Genomic DNA, 16,615 nt, shown 5'->3' with positions numbered 1-16,615 from the left:
AACTGTATCATTCATATATATATATATATCCATTTATATGCTTTTTGTAACCATAGACATTCACGATTGATCTTCATTGTCTCTCCCTTCCTCACTTCCTCCATTCTCCCTCCCTTCCTTCCTCCCTTCCTTACTGTTGTCAACTGACATATCCTAATTTGGTTAGAAATAAAATTCCGGTAATCAGAGAGTTCCCTGCTGGCTCAGCGGGTTAAGGACCTGGTGTTGTCACTGCTGTGGCTCAGGTAGTTGCTGTTATTTGGTTGCATCTCTGGCCAGGGAACTTCCACATGCCGCAGCTGGGGCCAAAAAAAAAAAAAAAAAATCCAATAATCTGATGTAACTATACCTATTAAAATCAAAGATTTACGTCTTTTGGCCCCAAGACTTATTAATAGCCTCTTTGAGTTTACATAATCCCTTTTTCATTTCTTTGCTTGCTTCAAATGTGAAAGGAGATTCTCTGGGCAAGGAATAACCTGTCTACACTGTTCTAGGTCCAAGCGTAAGCAGATTACTAAACAAGAGTATGTGCCTTGCCTTTGCTTAGATATTTGCACAAACTGGTCCGCAGGTGAACAATATTTGCCCTGAAGTCAGACGTCCTAGACTCTGGCTCTGATTTTGTCACTGACTATGTGACCTTGGACAGTAGCCACCAGGCTACCTGAATCCAGCCTTGGTTATTCATTTAATTAACAAAGAAAAATATTACTCTTCCTGCTTTGTAGTTGTGCAACTGAAGTGCAGTGATGTGGGCAAAATCACCATGTCACCCAAAAAGCACCTTACTGAAAAAGTGTATTTTTAAGTAGGGCAAACATAATTTATTCTCCAAAGTGGGATTTTTTTTTTTTTTTTTTTTTTTTTTTTTTAGGGTAAAAAGGGGAGTTCTTGGAGTTCCTGTCATGGAGCAGCAGAAAGGAATCTGACTAGGAACCATGAGGTTTCAGGTTCTGTCGCTGGCCTCGCTCAGTGGGTTAAGGATCCGGCATTGCCATGAGCTGTGGTGTAGGTTGCAGACTCGATTCGGATCTGGCATTGCTGCGTCTGTGGCGTAGGCTGGCAGCTGTAGCTCTGATTCGACTCCTAACCTGGGAACCTTCATATGCCTCCAGTGTGGCCCTAAAAAGCAAAAAAAGGGGGGGAGCTCTTTTAAAAATTTTTCAGGACAATAGGCCTAAACTGGTACTGACCTAGGCAAACTGGAATAAATGACCATCTGAATTCTAACTTGATTAGCATTTACCTTTGCCTTATTCTTAAGAAGAATTTAATACTGCTTACAAAAATATGTGCAACTGATCTTGGTGGTGTTGGTGCTTTGGAGGGGATATTATAGGAAGGAGTGGTGAGGGTTATTAGATCATGATTATGGAGCAGGGACCGAGAAGCTTCTCCAAACATCTAGAAGGTCGAGTGCAATTTCACAGTTTCATGCTGAGATTTAGATGTGCAGAGCAAAAAACCCATGAGATATTTTGATTTATAAGAAATATATATCTGGCCCCATCTGGATGACCAAAATTTATTTGTCACATATATTTGATCTTCAACCAGGGTTCCTGGCTCCTAACTCTCAAAATTCTTGAAATCCCTTGATTAAAAAGAGCAATGGGAGCATCTTTCGTATAATTTGGGTTTCTTGTTCTCAGTTTCTGAAATGGCTTCTAAGCCTTAGAGATAAAATGGATGTCGTGTTATTAATACCAAGCCTCTTTCCACCATAACAGGGTTTATATTAATGGAATGACTTTTAAGAAACACCTAAGGATGGGGGCTGGTTGCCAAGGGAACCAATGTGGGATTAGTGGCTTGGCACTTTCAGTCCCTTTCCACCCCCCATTCTCTCCACCTTTGGGGAGGGTGTAGGGGCTAGGAGCTGGAGATTGAGTTCTGTCAATGCCCAGTGATTTAATCAATCATTCCTATGTAATGAAACCTCCATAAAAACACCAAAGGGGGTGGGGGAAGAGATTTGGAGAGGTTTTGAACTGATGAACACATGGAGGTGCATAGCTTCTGTATGCAAAATCATGCAGTGTTCCAGCTGAAATTCCACTTCTGAAGGAATTTAATCCTCCAGTGAAAACAGGAACTCTCAATGTGATACCAGCTAGCCATGGTGGGTGGGAGTGGCACTCCTCTAGTTCTGGTGTCAAGAAGGAAGAAGGAAGATGAAAGTACAGAAGAGTTCCTGTCGTGGTGCAGCAGTTAACAAATCCGACTAGGAACCTTGAGGTTGCAGTTTCGATCCCTGGCCTAGCTCAGTGGTTAAGGATCCAGCGTTGCCCTGAGCTGTGGTGTAGGTCACAGACGCGTCTTGGATCCTAGCTCTGGCACTCTGGCATAGGCGGCAGCTGTAGCTCCTGATTTAACCCCTAGCCTGGGAACCTCCATATGCAGCGGGTATGGCCCTAAAAAGAAAAGAAAAAAAAAAAAAAAAAAAAAAAGTAGACCCTGGCCCTAAAAACAAAAAGGAAAAAAAAAAAAAGAAAAGAAAGTAGGGGCAGACCCTCGCTATTCCTTAACTAGTGAGAGTCTGAAATCCTCATCATCCCAGTGGTAGCAGATGGAGACGTCCTGCAACCACGAGAGTTCAACTCCTGAATTCCCTTGTTGTTTGCAGGTGAGATGGTCTTAAGTGAGATATTTGTTAATCAGGAACTCTTTTCCTAGTATGTCTACCTGATGCATACCATACTGGTATCTTGGTACTGATTTAAAAGACCACCCTCCCCCGCCCCCCACCAAATCAGTTTCTTGCTCTTTTAACTAAAGCAACTTATGATTTGAAAAATGGCAGTTTGGAGTTCCCGTCATGGCGCAGTGGAAACAAATCTGACTAGGAACCATGAGGTTGCGGATTCCATCCCTGGCCTCACTCAGTGGATTTAGGATCTGGCACTGCCGTGAGCTGTGGTGTAGGTCACAGACAAAGCTTGGATCCTGCATTGCTGTGGCTGTAGTGTAGGCTGGCAGCTGTAGCTCCAATTTGACCCCTAGCCTGGGAACCTTCAGATGCCAAGGGTGCAGCCCTAAAAAGCAAAAAAAAAAAAAAAAAAAAAAAAAAAGAAAGAAAGAAAGAAAAGAAAAATGGCAGTTTGTTCCAAGAAGTGAGGTTCAATATTTGTGTTTTGGGAAAAATGTGTACTGTGGAACATAAGACCATAATTCTAAATTCCTTGGTAAGTGAAAGCGAACAAGCAAAAGAGAGGTGGTTTAGTATAAATGTAGAATATTGCATCTGAGAGGCAAAATAAAGAACTGACTCTAGAATTATAACAGGAAGAAAACGCCAGGGTTTGTTCCTAAAAACAAAAAAACAAAAGAAAAACACATATTATTATCTTATGACTCAGCAATTTCACTTCTGGGTATATACTCAGAAGAATTGAAAGCAAGGAATCGAACAGATATTGTCCACTAATGGAGTGGAGGAGAGGATAAGGAGTTATTGTTTATGTTATATGAGTTATATGAGTGTGTGTGCTTACATATACTTTTATATATCGCTATTTTTAAAAGTTTAAATATGCCAGGGAAAGCCCTTCTGAGAGTGCGCAGCAGCAGACAACTAATAAACCAACAATGTAGATCCAAAGTTGGACTAAACCTGGGTCTGCATACAAACTGAGACATGCAAGCTATTTTCCCTGGCACCAGCTATGCCCTCTCTTTAGTTCTGGCTCATATAGAGGTAATAATTATATACAGCAGTAATAATGCATAAAAAAGGAAAAAATAGGAGGAAAAGAGGTAACATGGTATTGCGTGTTCAGGCTTCTGAAAATTTTCCATCCAACTATCCCTCATGGCTAAAAAGTGTGAACTTGGAACTTTAATTTCTGGAGATACAGTTTAAAGCTGTTATAAGAAATGGGAAGTTTCTTTCAAGTTCTGGGTTCTACCTTTAAAATTTATGACAATTTTCCATTCTGTTCACTACTATATTTAGTATCGTTTGTTCACATTACTTTCTCAGCTAAAGTTGTTTAAGTGCCTACACCTGACTGTTTACAATTCCTAGCCCGGGTAGAGTGGGGGACAAAAAAAGTGAGGCTTCAGTCCTCACAGGGATGGGGCAGGGGGAGGGGTGGTGAAGGAGGAGTGAAAAAGAACGCTAGCAAGACCCAGCTGCATGCAAAGCTGATGCCCAAACTTGTGAGTCTTGTTTAGTTTCCCACTGCCTCTCAGTTTGACATATTAGCCTGAGAGTCAGAAAGCAGTTCTCTGTGGTTGTGTGGTTCTGGACACATCTGCTGGGCTCTCTTCATCTCCATTTCTTCAGCTCTGAAGTCGCAAGGCTGGATCCAGAGCAGTCACTGTTGGGTGGAGGAGAGCCCTGGACCCTTAATATGGCCCAGACTTTCTCCAGCAGTCTTGTGCTTTATTACTCTCCTCTGTTTCCACAGTGCAAAAGGTAGCTCCCATATAAATGATTTCTGGCACCCCAGAGAGCCCGTTCCCTCCTGTAGGAACTTGTGTTCTGTTTACAGATTATCTGAGAATGAGGATGCCTGAACTTTAGACTTGGCCTTATATGATAAAAGAACAACATAATCCACTTTACCCCTAAATTTGTTATAATTTGGGATTTGGATTCCACCCAGTTCTCATGATAATTTCTCTTTATTAAATACTCAGAATAAGCCAGCACTATTAAATGCATCATTTCATTTAATCCTTGGATGAACTTCATCAGCTAGTTTAACATAATAGCTAAAAGCAGGGCTCTGGAGTCAGACTTCCTGGGTACCTTCCTGACTGTCTTACCAGCTGTGTGTGACTTCAGACAAGTGACTTAGCCTCCTTCTGAGCCTCTGTCTTCATGTCTATAAAGAGGGATAATAATAGTATCCAGCTGCTATGAGAATGAAATGAGATAATAATGTGTAGAACACCAGAGAGTAAGTATTTTTTTAAAAAGCTGTGCATTTTATTACCCCCATTTTACAGATGAGAAAAATGGAGGCTCAGAGATGTTAACTTGCTAAATTCACACTGATAGGAAAGGGAAGAAGTAGGTTTGGAACCCAGGACCATCAGAAATCAAAGTCTATGGTCCAGATGACTACTTATCCAGAAGTCTTAGTTACCAGGGTTGCCAGCTTCCAAGGGGACTTCCTTAGAGCACTTGTTTGTTTGTTTGTTTTTTGGTTTTTGTTTTTTATGTAATAGCCTGTCTTGGACCTTAAGGCTATTATTATAGTAACTTTCTTTGACTACATTCTATACTACAGTGATGCTATATGGTTTACATTGGGCTTGTAACGTCTCTCTAGCATCTTAACTTTCCCAGTAGTAGGATTTAATGGGGAAACAGAAATAGAGCAGATAGCAAGAGAGTGGAAGGAAAATAGTAGAGTGCCCTGGACAGGCAGAGGATTCAAGAAGGGACAAAAAAAAAAGAAAGAAAGAAAGAAAGAAAAGAAAGAAAGGAAGGAAGGAAGGAAGGAAGGAAGGAAGGAAGGAAGGAAGAAAGAAAGAAAGAAAGAAAGAAGAAAAAAATTGTGGGAGGGACTAAAATCAGGTGTGTGTTGTATCTATTCACTTTGTAAATTGCCTGTGAATACCACCCCCCACACACACCCCTGCCCTGAGGATCCAGGTTAATACCCTAGTTTGAGGAGTTTCCCTAGTGGCACAGCAGGAAAAAATCCAACTAGGAACCATGAGATTGCAGGTTCCATCCCTGGCCTTGCTCAGTGGGTTAACAATCCGGCGTTGCCATGAGCTGTGGTGTAGGTTGCAGACGCGGCTCGGATCCCGCGTTGCTGTGGCCCTGGTGTAGGCTGGTGGCTACAGCTCCGATTCGACCCCTAGCCTGGGAACCCCCATATGCCGCAAGAGCGACCCAAGAAAATGGCAAAAAGACAAAAAAAAAAAAAAAAAAAAAAAACTGTGTATACTGGAGTGTGATAATGAGATTATTATAGATGAGATAATAGGTTAGCTTCTGTTAATATTATTAAAAATTGCTTTTCTTTGCTTCATGGCATTTTGATTTTTATAATATGAGTCCTCAAGGGAGGAAGAAGGATTAGGCAAAGGGTCATACAGCAGAGAATTCCAATATTAAACCATAAAAGCATCACTTTCTTTACAGAAAAAAAGATGTGTATGTGTGTACACACACACACTCATACTCAGAGTTCTTGGCTACTACAACCTAACAGGGGCCAGCCCTGGTTTTCTGAAGCAGCAGCAATTTCTCCTTTAGAGGTGGTAAGGATAGGAAGCCCTCAGGAAGTTCCTTTTTGCACAAATCCAGGTGTATTTGTTTAACCTTTCTTCTTTCTCCATATATACTTTTTAAATTATAGAACTAGATTTTGAAGTTTTATGCAATATTCAATACATGATAAAAATTTTAACAGTACAAAAGAGTACACTATGAATAATGAAAACTTTGCTCTCTCTCCTCAATCCCACTACTCAGAAGCAACCGCTGTAAACACTTTTTGTTTTTAACTCTTCTGGTGATTGCCATTCTGCTTTTATACATTCTTAGGTTTCCGGTTACTGATTTATTCTTTAGATGATTTCTTTTACTCTGCTTACGAAGATGAAGAATTTTAGTGTATTTTACCGACTCCTAATTTTCTTTCTACCTGTCATGACTTTTTGATCAACTGATGTCTTTTCAAGTTGGTATCTGGCAAGATGGGGACATGTTTGACTTTAGGATAATGGTGGTTGCCTTTTGTCAAGCCTTTATGCTTATAAGGCAGGCAATTTTCTAATACATTATATATGGTAATTTAATTAATCTTCAGACCCATGCTAGTCAGAAGACACTACCCTCACTTTACAGATAAATAAATTTAGGTTTTGGCTAGTTATGTAACTTGCTCAGAGTCCTATAGTTTGACTTAACCTGGACTCCCTAACACCCAAGCTCACTTTCTTAGCCATTACTCTCCTAGAATAACAAATGCCTTAAGGCCAGTCTAGTTCCACCAAGAAGAATAGTTCCTTCGTCCTGCAAGTTATGTTTGCATGTATGTGTGTGTGTGTGTGTGTGTGTGTGTGTGTGTGTGTGTGTGTGTACATGTGCACATGTTCATGTGTATCTCCATTTATAATGTAGAAATAAACTGTATGGTGATATTTTAAAGAATGGAAGAGGGAAAATAGAAGCTTATAAGTTTCTTCATTTGTAGATATGTTCGTTATTTTTTTTGTTGGTGGCAGTTAAATATCTTTTAAAGATGAGAAAAAGCTTTTATATATACTCAAATATTTACCATGTCTGGCACTCTTCATTCCTTTGTGAAGATCTAAGTTTCTATATGGTATCATTTTCCTTTAGCCTAAGGAACCGTTTAAAACATTTCTTGTGGAGGGGATTCCGGGAACAAGATGGTAGAGTAGGAAGACCCTGAATTCACCTCCTCTCTTGGGCACACCAAAATTACAGCTCTTTACAGAGCCATATTGATGAGAAAACTGGAACCCAGCAGAGAAGATCTACAACTAAAGATATAAAGAAGGAACCACAACCCGGATATGTTGGAGAGGTGGGGTCGAGGTATGGTCAAGACCCAAACCCCGTAGTGGGGGATCCACAAAGAGGAAGCTAATTACAATTGGAGAGGTTCTCCCCAAGGAGCAAACTGTCAAAGTCCCATAGCGGACTCCCAAGTCTGAGGTCCTGTACTGGGAAGAAGTCCCCAGAAGATTTGACTTTGAAGTCCAGCAGGGCTTACTTTGGGGAGACCCAGAAATCTATGGAGAAGAGAGAATCTGCTCTTAAAGGATACACACAAAATCTCACACGCTCTAAGACCCAGGGCAGAAGCAGTAATTTGAAAAGATCCTGGGTCAGACCCACCTTCTGATCTTAGAGAGCCTCCCAGAGAATGAGGAGGCAACTGGAGCTCTCCCTAGGGACATAGATGCTGGTGGCAGCAATTTTGAGCTCATTCTACCACTTGGACACTGGTGCTGACAAATGCCATTTGCAATCCTTTCTCTAGCTTATCAGCATCAGGACCTGACCCCTCTCACCATCCTCTCTGTACTGGTACTGGGACACCTCAAGCTGAGCAAAGCTGGACTAGGACACAGCTCCACCCACCGGCAGGCAGGCTGCCTTAAGACCCCCTGAGCCCACACCCTCCGTAGGACACACCCCTTGTCCACCAAAGGGCCTAGGACTTAGCTCAGCCCACCAGTGTTTAGGCAGAAACCGCAGGACCCCTTTGGCCCCAGCCCTGCCCACAAGTGAGACAGCACTAGCCTAAAGATTAGACTTTACCATCATGGGCAGCCATCAGCCCCAAGACTTCCAGCTCTGCCTACCAGCAGGCCAACATATCAACTGTGGGACCAAAAGAACCCTGCAGCAGAGACCTCAGGACCCAGCCCTGCTCCCAACCAGAGGACCAGCACTCGCTCTGGGACCAGCCTCACACATCAGTGGGAAGGCACAAGCTCCAGCACTACCACAGCCCTGCAGGCCATCATGGCAGGACCCAGTCTACACACCAGCAGGCTAACACCAGTCCCTGGACTCCCTGTGCCCTGGCCCCACTAATAGCAGCTATGAGACACCTTATACCCCTCAGCCAGGTGCCTCAGAATGCAGCCGCATTCATCAGGGGGCCAGTACCAACTTTGAGACATATCAGAACCCACAGTCAGCCATGTTAAGAACAAGCCTCACAGAGCAGCAGGCCAACACTAGATCAAGGAGCACAGGCCCCACAACCACCCACCTCAGAATCTGGCTCTGCCCATTACTGGGCCTGCACTAGACCTAGGATTCCCTGGGGTTCCACAACCAAATGCCTTGTGACCAGGCCCCACCAACCGGTGACTGGAAGCCCCTGCACATGACAGGTCTTAACAACTAACCAGACAGGGTACCAGCCATGCCTACCATATCACCCACAGTACTCAGTTTGCCACAACAGAAGGACCCACACAGCCTACATAGGGCATGCCTAGAGCATATAATTCTGATGATCAGAACCAGGGGAGTGTGCTGTGGGATTCATAGGACAACTCCTACAAAAGGCCACTTCTCCTAGGTTGGAAAATATAATTAACCTGCCAGATGCATAGAAATAAAAATAGTAGAGTTCCTAGTGGGTTAAGAATCTGGCATTGTGACTGCCGTGACTTGGGTCACTGCTATAGTGCAGATTCAATCCCTAGGCTGGGAACTTTCTTGGGCAAAATGAGGCAACAGAGGAGTGTATTTCAAACAAAGGAGCAAGATAATGCCCAAGAAGACCTAAGTGAAGTGGAAACAGGCAGTCTAACCAACAAAGAATTTGAGGTAATGATTGTAAAGATGATTGAAGAACTTGGGAGAAGAACTGATGAACACAGAAGTTTAACAAACAGGGGGAGATGTAAAGAATAACCAAACAGAGCTAAAGAGTATAATAACTGAAAATTTAAAACTAGAAGGAATCACAGGACATTAAGTGTTACACAAAACAGATCAGTGAGCCAGAAAACAGTAGTAGAAATCATTGACACTGAACACACACAAACAAAAAAAAATTAAAAGAAATGAGGACACTTTAAGAGACCCCTGAATCAACATCAAATGTACTTACATTTGTATTATAGGAATCTCCAAAGGAGAAGAGAGAGAAAGGGGCAGAGATTTTTCAACAGAAACTCTGCAGGCCTGAAGACAGTGGCATGACATATTTTTTTTTATTATTAATCAATGAATTTATCACATCTGGAGTTGTATAATGATCATCACAATCCAATTTCACAGGATTTCCATCCCAAGCACATCCCCCCAACCCTCAAACTGTCTCCTGCAGAGACCATAAGTTTTTCAATGTCTGTGAGTCAGCATCTGTTCTGCAAAGAAGTTCCATCTGTCCTTTTTTCCAATTCCACGTCAGTGAAAGCATTTGATGTTGGTGTCTCATTGTACGGCTGACTTCACTTAGCATGATAATTTCTAGGCCCATCCATATTGCTAAAAGTGCTGGTATCTCATTCCTTTTAATGGCTGAGTAATATCCCATTGTTTATATGTACCACATCTTCCTGATCCACTCCTCTGTTGGTGGACATTTAGGTTGTTTCCAGGTCTTGGCTATTGCAAATAGTGCTGCAATGAACATCAGAGTACATGTGTCTTTGCAAGTCATGGTTTTCTCTGGATAGATGCCCAGGAGTGGGATTGCTGGATCAAATGGTAGTTCTATGTTTAGTTTCCTGAGGACTCTCCATACTGTTTTCCACAGTGGTGGCACCAATTTACAATCCCACCCACAGTGTACTAGGGTTCCTTTTTCTCCATACCCTCTCCAGCACTTATTGTTTGTAGACTTTTGGATGATGGCCATTCTGGCTGGTGTGAGGTAGTACCTCATCTTGGTTTTGATTTGCATTTCTCTAATGATGAGTGATGTTGAGCATCTGTTCATGTGTTTTTTGGCCATCTGTATGTCTTCTTTGGAGAACTGTCTGTTTAGATCTTCTGCCCATTTTTGGATGGGGTTGTTTGTTTTTTTTGGTATGGAGCTGCAGAAGGTGTTTATAAATTTTGGAAATTAATCCCTTGTCAGTTGCTTCATTGGCAAAGATTTTTCTCCCATTCTGTGGGTTGTCTTTTCATTTTGTTTAGGGTTTCCTTTGCTGTGCAGAAACTTTGAAGTTTGATTAGATCCCATTTGTTTATTTTTGTTTTCACCATCATTACTCTAAGAGGTGGATCTGAGAAGATGTTGCTGTCGTTTATGTCAGAGAGTGTTTGGCATATGTTTTCCTCTAAGAGTTTTATAGTGTCTGGTCTTATATCTAGGTCTTTAATCCATTTTGAGTTTATTTTTGTGTATGGTGTTGGCATGACATATTTAAAGCAATGAAAGGAAGAAATCTACAACCAAGAATACTCTATTCAGCAAAGCTTTTATTCAGAATTGATAGAAAGATAAAAATGTTTTTACAGATATGAAAAAACTGATAGAGTTCAGCACCACCAAACCAGCTTTATAAGAAATGTTAAAACGACTTCTCTAAGTGAAAAAGAAAAGGCCCACAGCTAGAAACATGAATGAAAATTATGAAAGGAAAAAGCTCATTGATAAAGGAAAATATACAGTAAAGGTCATAAACAACAATGTACAAAGCTAGTAGGAAGGTTAAAAGACAAAAAATATTAAAGTCAACTCTATCTGAAATAAGTAGTTGAGGGATATAGAAAACAAAAAATGTAAACTATGTCAAAAAAACTAACTTTAAAGGGCAGAGAGTAAAAATGCAGTTATTAAAGTGCATTTGAAATTAAGATATCAGCAACTTAAAGTAATCACATGCATGGTTGCTATATACAGACCTCATGGAAACCATAAACCAAAAATCTGTAATAAATACATAAACACAAGAGAGAAAGGAATCCAACAAAGGAAGAAAACAAATGAATAAGAAACAAAAAAGAACTAAAAATCAACCACAAAACAATTAAGATGGCAATAGTACATACCTATCAATAACTACTTTAAATGTAAATGCATTAGTCAAAAGACAGAGTGGCTAAATGAATATAAAAACAGGACCCATACATATGCTATGTATGAGACTCACTTCAGATCTAAAGACAAACACAAAACTGAAAGTAAGGAGATAGAAAAAGTTGCTCCCTGAAAATGGAAATGAAAAGAAAGCCAGGGTAGCAGCACTTATATCAGACAAAATAGAATTTAAAATAAAGAATGTAACAAGAGACAAAATACATCACAAAATGATCAAGGGAGTCAATCCAATAAGGGGATATAACAATTGTAAATATATATGCACCAAAATAGAAGCATCTAAATACATGAAGGAATTTTAACAGGCATAAAGGAAGAAATTAACAGTAACACAATCATGAGTGAGGTGTTAAAGTCAAAATGGATTAAAGACCTAAATTTGACTGAAAATCATAATACTCCTAGAAGAAAACACTCTTTGACATAAATCATAGTGCAATATATATATATTTATATTGCTTTTTAGGGCTGCGCCTGCAGCATATATAAGTTCTCAGGCCAGAGGTCAAATTGGAGCTGTAGCCCCTGACCTATGCCACAGCAACACAGGATCCAAGCCGCATGTCTGCAACCTATACCACAGCTCACAGCAATGCAGGGTCCTTAACCTACTGAGCAAGGCCAGGAATTGAACCAGCCATCTCATGGTTCCTAGTCAGATTCATTTCCCGCTGTGCCACAGTGGTGAGATATTACCTCATGGCTGTCTTGTTCTTATAAGGAGCAGTGGCATGTTTAGAACTATAGTTATCTGTTGCCCATTTAATATATTTCCATTGCAAAACCTTGGAGAGATTACTGGACTTGAATTTCAAAAAGTGTTATCATACTTTCTATATATTGAACTTTAAAACTCAAATTCACTTTAATTCACATGCATTTATCAATTGTGTACTATGTGCCAGTACCAGGCTAGATACTAGGGCTGGGGACCTTTGAGGATTTCCCCATTTAGTGAGAAGGAGTAGACATATAAGTAGATAATCACAGTATACTGTAGTAATATGTTAGAGAGAGCTGTAATTATGATTTTGTTAAGATTATGTTAAATGATATATGTTTTTTAAACATTATATTTTCACAAAAGCTTCAGCCTGTATTAGTGGAACAATCTTCTGGAATTCCCAGAGGCGCCTTTACATTTAGTTTAGACAGACTTACAAAGATTAAAGAGAGTCATTCCTTTCAAAGGGTCTCAGTGTTCAGTCAATTGAGATGATCCTATTATCCATCAAAGAAATGCCAGTGCCATTCCCATAGGCTTTCCTCTCTCAGTGTTCTCCTTAAATGACCTCAGCCCTTTTCATTTCTCACTTATGTTCTCTCATAACCAGCTCATCTCTTCCCTGGCTTTAATTACCATTTATCTCTGTCCATGATCCCTATGTCTTTAACCCTGCTCCAGTCCTCTCTCTGAGCCCACTTTTAACTACTCTGGTATTTAACCACCTTTTCCTGATACTTCCACTGGCACTTCAGTTCAACAGGTCCCTAACTTCACAGTCCTCTTCTTCCTCTTTCCCATCCCAGTGGATCTACTGTTATTCACTCAGTCTGGGATCCACTGTTATTCACTCAGTCTGGGAGCCATTCACTCAGTCTCCTCCTGCACCCTCCGTATCCAATCAACCAGTAATACTTCTTAATTCTTCCTTGTAACTACGTCTTGAATTTGTCCACTGTCTTTTGTTCTTGTTTTTTTTTTTTTTTTTTTTTTTTTGTCCACTGTCTTTATTCCCATGGCCACTATTCTGATTTGAGCTCTCTTGCCACCCGTTTCTGCATTGCCTCTTCCCAGATCATCCTGACTTTAGTCTTAGTCTTCACACTAACCTGTCTTCAATACCATGATCTAGAATGCAAATCTTATTATATTACTTTCTAGTTTAAAAATCTTTAGTGAAACTCCCATTACCTACAGTAGAGCTTCCCAAAAGATGTGTGCTGCAATGACTGAAGATGTGCCAGTCATGGCTAAGGTGGGGCCAAGTGTGTTGCCAACCAGCCACAAGCAGTCTCAATCTTTTACCCTTGTGTCCATATGTGTTTTCATTTTCCATGTATAGTTACAAATGGAATGTTTAGAAAGGATTGGTGACAGCATTAAGCTCAAACTTAGGGGACTTACTGACTTCTCCAGTCTCATCTCCAGCACTCACTGCCTCACATCTTGTTATCTAATCAGTGCCATTTTCCTGCCTATATCACTACACAGAGGGTAAGTTTGTCCATCAGCTGGGAATAAATGTCTTCCTCTCTCTAGCTGGCAAATGTCCACACATCTTTTAAAATGTAATTCAAGCTTCTCCTTCTTGGGGAGCTTTCTCTGACTTTCTAAAATGGAGTTGGCCTTTGTGCTTCCATTATGACTCCTAATCTACCAATGCTATGGGATCACCACAGTGAAGAGCATTTTTTTTTTTTTTTTTTTTTTGGTCTTTTTGCCATTTCTTGGGCTGCTCCTGTGGCATATGGAGGTTCCCAAGCTAGTGGTCGAATCGCAGCTATAGCTGCTGGCCTACGCCAGAGCCACAGCAGCGCAGGATCCGAGCCGCATCTGCAACCTACACCACAGCTCACGGCAACGCCGGATCGTTAACCCACTGAGCAAGGCCAGGGATTGAACCTGCAACCTCATGGTTCCCGGCCAGATTCGTTAACCACTGCGCCACCACGGGAACTCCGAAGAGCAGTTTTTAAAAGCATATTTATCCCCTTGCTAGTCTGAGGCTTGTCATCTTTGCTTCCCTAGTGCCTGGCACAAACGAGGCTTAAGAAAAGTTTAGGTGAACCAAATGAAGTTTAATAGTTTATATCACTCAGGATGGGCTAGGTTGTGCTGATACAACAAATGACTTAACACAATAAAAGCTTATTTTCTGGTCATGCTATAAATATTCAGGTTGATAGATGTTCCACATATAAACTCTTTTACGTGTGTGTAGTTTATAAATATACATAATATGTATGTGTTTTTTAAATCATGCTATAATGCACATAACATAAAATTTAGCATTTTAACCAAAGTGTACAATTCAGTGGCATTGTGTATTCACAATGTTATGAATACTTATGAATTGGAATTACTAAGTCCAGAAATTTTCATATCTGCCATTTGAAATCCCACACCCATTAAGCAGTCACTCTCTGTTCCTTATGCCCCAGCTTCCACTGCAACACCTGGAAATCATTAATATGCTTTATTTGCCTATTCTGTGTATTTCATATGATTGGATTTATATAATATGTGACCTTTTGCAACTGGTTTTGTTCACTTAGCATAATGTTTTTACATTTCATCCATGTTGTGGCACATATCAGTACTTCATTCCTATTTATGGCTGAATAATATTCCATTATGTGTATATCACATTTTGTTTATTCCTTCATCAATTGATGGACACTTGTCTTGTTTCCACCTTTGGCAATTGTAGTTGTGGCTGCTGTGAACATTCATGTAAAAGTTTTGTTTAATCACCTGTTTTCAATTCTTTGGAATCTATACCTAGAGATGGAATTGCTGTGCCGTATGGTAATGCTATGCTTAATTTATTTTTTTTTATTTCTTTTTATTTTATGTCTTTTTGCTATTTCTTGGGCCGCTCCCGCGGCATATGGAGATTCCCAGGCTAGGGGTCGAATCGGAGCTGTAGCCGCTGGCCTACGCCAGAGCCACAGCAACGCGGGATCCGAGCCGCGTCTGCGACCTACACCACAGCTCACGGCAACGCCGGATCATTAACCCACTGAGCAGGGTCAGGGATCGAACCCGCAACCTCATGGTTCCTAGTCAGATTCGTTAACCGCTGCGCCACGACGGGAACTCCTTGGGAACTCCTTTTTTTTTTTTTTTTTTTTTTGTCTGCTATGCTTAATTTATTGTGAAACTGTTTTCCACAGCAATTGTACCATTTTACATTTCCTCCAACAATATATGAAGGTTCTAATTGTTCTACACTTTTGTCAACCCTTGTCATTTCCATTATTATTGTTACTATTATTGCCTTATATGGTCCTAATACATTTGCATCACTCTGCTCATATATTATTGGCCAAAGCAAGTCACATGATCATACCTAGCTTTAAGAGAGATGAGAGGTGCAGTCCTACCATCTGCCAGAAAGAGAAGCACAAAGACATTTGTAAGTATTCCTAATGATATTATACACCTAATATCTAGGGAAATGAGAGATTAGATCAAAACCCATCACCTTCCTGGAAGTTGGACTTCCCTTCGTGGCGCAGTGGTTAACGAATCTGACTAGGAACCATGAGGTTGCGGGTTCGGTCCCTGCCCTTGCTCAGTGGGTTGACGATCCGGCGTTGACGTGAGCTGTGGTGTAGGTTGCAGATGCGCCTCGGATCCTGCACTGCTGTGGCTCTGGCTAGGCCAGCAGCTACAGCTCCGATTCGACCCCTAGCCTGGGAACCTCCATATGCCGCGGGAGTGCCCAAAGAAATAGCAAAAAAAAAAAACAAAAACAAACCATCACCTTCCTGGAAGTTTATGCACACAAATCAGGCCAGTTTCTCATACTTAAATATTACAAAGTTCCCAGAAGGAGACTGAACAGAGATTTGCCGAGAGTTGTGTAGATGTAAGCTAAAAGAAGAGGAAGGGAAGAAAGACCACATGGAAAGAAGAACAGAAATGTATTTTTAAAAGTCTAAAGGTGAATGCCTAATTTTGTTAATTATTTATAAATACATTTTATTTCTTTGAAAAAAAATAGATCTCTCCTTTTAGTGCAGTATAGTGTAGCCAAATACCACCCAAACTCTGATAATTTAACTTTAATCCTGGAGTTAATTCAACTCTCAACGGCTTCACAAATAACTGCAGCAGTATATTTGGTTAAATAAAATAATCATCATTTTCTGATGAAACTACAAAACCAATCTGGCAAATGTGGAAATAAAAATCCACATGGCAGGATTTTCCTGAAAAGAGGCACTTCATGTAAACAAGCTTCTCCTGTTACCCAGCAACCACTCCTTTGGAGTTCCCTCTAGTGGGGTTATGTCAACTGGCAGCTGGTATAACCTTGAAATGATCCAGTTTGTTTTCCTGTTCCCTGATGTGTAGAGGTCACTGCTGA

At 40.8% G+C, this 16,615-nt stretch overlaps 1 long non-coding RNA gene across 1 annotated transcript in view; it reads left to right on the top strand.

The window, feature by feature from the left end:
• Window positions 1–16,615, top strand: part of LOC106506098 — a 56,532-nt gene that overhangs the window by 429 nt on the left and 39,488 nt on the right. The window lies entirely within an intron of this gene.

This window comes from Sus scrofa, chromosome 14, assembly GCF_000003025.6.
Source record: "Sus scrofa isolate TJ Tabasco breed Duroc chromosome 14, Sscrofa11.1, whole genome shotgun sequence".
NCBI classification, from domain to species: Eukaryota; Metazoa; Chordata; class Mammalia; order Artiodactyla; family Suidae; genus Sus; species Sus scrofa.
This window is presented reverse-complemented; position numbering and strand designations above follow the sequence as displayed.